This window comes from Pyrus communis, chromosome 8 (assembly GCF_041283825.1).
Source record: "Pyrus communis isolate YQ-2024b chromosome 8, ASM4128382v1, whole genome shotgun sequence".
NCBI lineage: Eukaryota > Viridiplantae > Streptophyta > Magnoliopsida > Rosales > Rosaceae > Pyrus > Pyrus communis.
The window spans coordinates 20,177,011-20,181,743 of record NC_142572.1 but is presented as its reverse complement, the minus strand read 5'-3'; the positions used below and the strand labels follow the sequence as shown (position 1 = coordinate 20,181,743).

The following is a 4,733-nucleotide window of genomic DNA, read 5'->3' as shown; positions in this document are numbered from 1 at the left end:
AATTTGTTCCCTAATCCCCTCCTCCCCGAGTCAAGGAGGTTCTTGTTCCTTGCATGGAGAAGGCATCCACTTGAATAAAAGGAGGGGAAGGATAAGCATCGTTTACATGTCCAATATCCTTTCGGAGTAATGACTTGAAGTGGACGTGCATCATCTTCATCTATTTGTACCAAAACAAGCAAAAAAACCACAGAAAATCACTCTCACTACTTGATGGACGGACAAAGACAGAGACAGTGAGAGAGAGCCAACTTGGTTTCCTTCCTTTTTATGATTTTCACAACCTCAAAAAAAAAATATATATATATATATATATATATATGTAGTTATATTTTGAAGTTGAAGTTTCTGGTTGTGGTTTCTTTGTGGTAACCCTACAATGCTACTTGCAATGTGGGGCTAACATCTATGAGTATGAAATGAATTGTAAACTCAGTCGATATCTAAGTTTGAATTCTCATAAGAAGGGGTGGGCAGCAAAACCACCAAACCAAACCATAAATATCAATTAATGATAAAAAGTACATATTTTATGAACATTTAATTTGTTGGAAGCGTTCCAATTGAACCTTCCCGACCTAGGTTTAAATCACATGATTCTGACTCATAAGCATAATACCATTTCAATTTACCCAAGAAATTCCACACAAGACACTTTAAAACGACTCAAAACCCACACGAACATGTGATGCAATGAGACATGATTAACACAACTTTTCTCCCTTTTCAATGAGTACTATGAAGTATTCTATTGTTGCATGTCAATTTATAAATTCCTGCTATTGTCAAATTCCAAGATTATTTCCCTCATTCAAACATAATGTTGTAGTAAATACGATTTCCAGTCCTTTCTATTTCACTGGTCCACCTCATAGTACCTCAAAAACTTAAATTGTCTGGACCTTGACCAGATCTCTTTTTCTTAAACGATCTGGATTTTGGAGTCTTTTAATTCTGAGAGAATCTCAAGCCGATTAACTTTAATCCGACTGCGCTGTGGGCATGTTATATAATAGTTCCAAACAATTAAACTGAAAATCACAATAGGGGACGTCGATAAACTCATCAGCTGAAGAATATCAATCATAAATATGTAATCACATGTTTCAATGCTCTTGATTATCCACTTACTGAGTGATTTTTTGGTGTGACAATTACAAATTCGCATAAGCTGTAACATACGAGTTTATCTATTGGTTTTACATACTAGGTTCACGACGTGATCTCAATGATCAGCAATGTGGTCCAAGAAAGTGAAGAATTTGGATTACGATGAGTAGATGAACCTCGTGAACCAAAAGCAGGCGTAGAAGCCGATTGTTCCGGTGACAACAAAGAATGCATAAGAAGCAATGAGCATGTACCCGAAGTATAAGAGGACCGAGACCAGCTTTGTGATTTCGAGCTTTGTGAAGAAGTAGAATGTGGCGTAGAGGAAGACGTAGAGAGCCGATGAGCCGGATGTGAGGTATGATCTCCACCACCGCAAGTAATCCTCGCTGCACAACGGGAAGTAGCAGAGGACGATGGTGATCTCAGCGCATGTGATGATGAGGATGATGAAGACCAAGAAGAGGAAACTAAACATGTAGTAGAACTCGTTCAGCCAAATCGAAGTGAGGATGAAGTATAGTTCGATGAAAACTGCTCCGAATGGGAGGATCCCTCCGATTAGAATTGAGAAAAATGGGTTCATGTACCAGGCCGGTTCTGGGATCTGTCTTGGGACTTTGTTTGTCTTTACTGGATCGTCAAGTGCTGGCTTCCTGAACCCAACATAGCCTCCCACAAATACGAGTGGGACTGAGATTCCGAACCAAAAAAAGACCAGGGTCAACATTGTGCCAAATGGCACAGCTCCAGATGCGTTCTGGTCCCAAATCAGAGTGTTCAAGACAATGAAAATGGAAGAGACAGTTGCTGGGAACATGACTGCAGTCCTGAATGCGATTTTCATCCATTCTGTACCCTGAAACGTCTTGTACAGGCGAACTGAGGTGTAACCGGCGAAGAGTCGCATGAAGACACAGAGCAAGAGCATTGTGGTCATGAGACCGCCCCGGTTAGATGGGGAGAGGAAGCCAAGAACAGCAAATATCATTGTCACCAGTTTCATTCCAAACAATTGAACGCCAGTTCCAACATATACACAGAGCAATTCAGAGTTATTTGGAGGCCTGAAGACATCCCCGTGGATAAGTTTCCATCCTGTTTCTTCTTTCACTTCTTCCTGGGTCTGAAGTTCATTATACCTGGAGATATCACGGTAGAGTGTTCTTAGCATAATCATCGCTACCATACTCCGAAAGGAAGAGGACAATCATCCATGAGTTGACAATTGAAAACCAACGGATTTCGTTACTCATCCGTAGATCAGCATCCCATCTAGAAGCCCACTTCACATCACTCTCCTAAACAGGTAGACATGAAAAGAAGTATCCGATGAGATGACTTGTTCATCACAAATGACAAAGTATGTTCAACACCATTACATCAGAAATATTAGGGCAATAGACATACGATAGTAGTTCATGACACAAATAAATGATGATGTAATAAGTAAAGAGTAGACGGTAAATTATGAGTTATAATTCTCCTACGAAAAAATACCAAGTAAAATTTTAAATTATGGAGCTCACCTGGAATTCAACATCATAGGTAAATACGATTTCTTGCTTCTCAGCAACCTCTTGAGGAGAGTTGGAATTAACAACCGTGTGTTTCGAATGGGGGTTACAGGTAGTTCATGACATTCAACAGTCAAACAAACCATATTACCAACTGATAATTTAGAAAGAAGATTCAGCAAGAAGGAATCATGCAGGAGAAAAGGAACGCCCTGAAAAATACTGACCTGAATGGTTTAACCTCAAATCCCACAATTCTTGCTGTTCCAGTTCGCGGATTTTTATGGTACTTCACAGTAAATGCCAGATGGTTGTGGATGAAGTATTCCTCTTCTTTGCTCTGAGCACAATAACATACTGTAAGAACGAGAAAAACATAATCATCCCCGAATAAGAAAGGTATTTGGTGCCAACACCCTAAACCCTAAACCCTAAACAAATAATGGACATACCCCAGCATAATGGCCTTTGAACCCAACATGAAATCCAAGCTGATAAACAGTACGAGCTTTTTGATATAGCCTTTCAAAGGGAACGACTAGAGGTACATTATCTAGGATCCTGTCATAGAAAAAAAGGTCTTAACAAGAGATGCGACTTCGTTTTAGTTCCTCTAATATACTAGGATAAATAATTTAAAGCGTCAGAAAAATACATGTTCACTCGATGAAGAGCTTGATGCCAAATTCCGACTCAATTTTAGCATACCGGGTGAAGAAACTTATGCTGTCAAAAACTAACGTTGGAGCCTCGGTTGGACAGTTGTGACATCAAACATCAAATCTTTAATTTTTTTTCTAGTATTGATAATAAACATAATACACTAAGAATAAACGGTAAAGGCAAACACATTAATGCACAGAGAAATAAACCCTATTTAGATAATTATTAGCAATTGTTATGTGTGTCTTATAATTTTTATCCAATTTAATTTTTCGGATAAGGACTTGGAGAAGCAGCCATGGAACTACTCTCTCTCTTTTTAAAACTTCATTGATAATTCAGCCTTTGTTAATCAAATTCAAAAACTGGTGGGGATCCAAATTTGTTCAACATAGGCTGTCAGTCTAAAGTTATTATAATTTAGTTGCAAATTGAAATACATATAAATCTGAACAATTTTTTAGATTGTATATATCTTGAATTTAGAAATTCGGATGGACCCTATTTCTTTTGTTGTATTGCTCTTAACGTAAATTCAATATGATATGAATGCAAACTAAAACTTATTTTACTATGCGGATTCAGTTGCTTTGATTGGTTACAAAATTATATAGAAATAGGTGTGATAAATTAAGGTAATGTGGAGTTTATATATTTTCAGATATGAGTTATTTATTATTGTTTATTTTCTATATGCATGTCACAGTTTACTCACTTGGAGACTCGCTCCTATCGTACACAATTTTCATGTACCTCCCTGTCTCTCTTGTTCCATCAATTTTTGTAGTTCTACATTTGTGTGTTCTGTTTGTTGATAAAATTTAATGAATTAGATCGATGGTTTTAATTTTTTAATACTAGTCATGACTTTGGCAATGAGAGGTCCAAATGCTGCATATATCATCCAGATTAGTTCGTCTGTGGAGCAAATGGAAAGATAATGTCATAACAATGTTGAATTGTTTTCTTGGATGGAGAGTTGATTGCCCTATTTTTATGTGTTTGGTAATGCAGATACGAGAATGTAACTGTGGTGGAGAATATAGAGAAGATGGTAGGATTTTATCTTCCAACAGATAAGGGCAGTTTTTGGTTTTGGCATTTAAGATATTTAATTAGAGTTTCTCTTGCAATTGTAGAATTTGTTAATTTTGGAAGCATGAATTAAACGTTTGGGATTAACTTACAATGCTTCCTATCAAAACCAATCAAAACCATTTTCTGAATCTAATGTGCACTTTCATTGATAAGCAGATTTCATTATGATGAATTTTCAGTTTTTCTCAAAATCTCCATAACTAAAATTCATGTGGCATTCGGTGTGAATTTTGTCGGATTTGTCTCATTGCATTGTATTGATTTCTTGTATTGTTACCATGCCCGTAAATTTTTCCTTTTTAATCCTAACTGTTTTCGCTTTCAAGGAAAAGAGGTTTCTTGTTT

At 37.0% G+C, this 4,733-nt stretch overlaps 1 pseudogene across 1 annotated transcript; it reads right to left on the bottom strand.

Annotated features, from left to right (window-relative positions):
* Window positions 1-1,191: 1,191 nt before the first annotated feature.
* Window positions 1,192-2,760, bottom strand: LOC148695297 (transmembrane 9 superfamily member 8 pseudogene; annotated as a pseudogene). The gene is made up of 2 exons (XR_015965647.1): window positions 2,640-2,760; window positions 1,192-2,411 (listed from the first exon to the last, which is right to left on the bottom strand). The product of XR_015965647.1 is annotated as a transmembrane 9 superfamily member 8 pseudogene (transcript).
* Window positions 2,761-4,733: the final 1,973 nt, after the last annotated feature.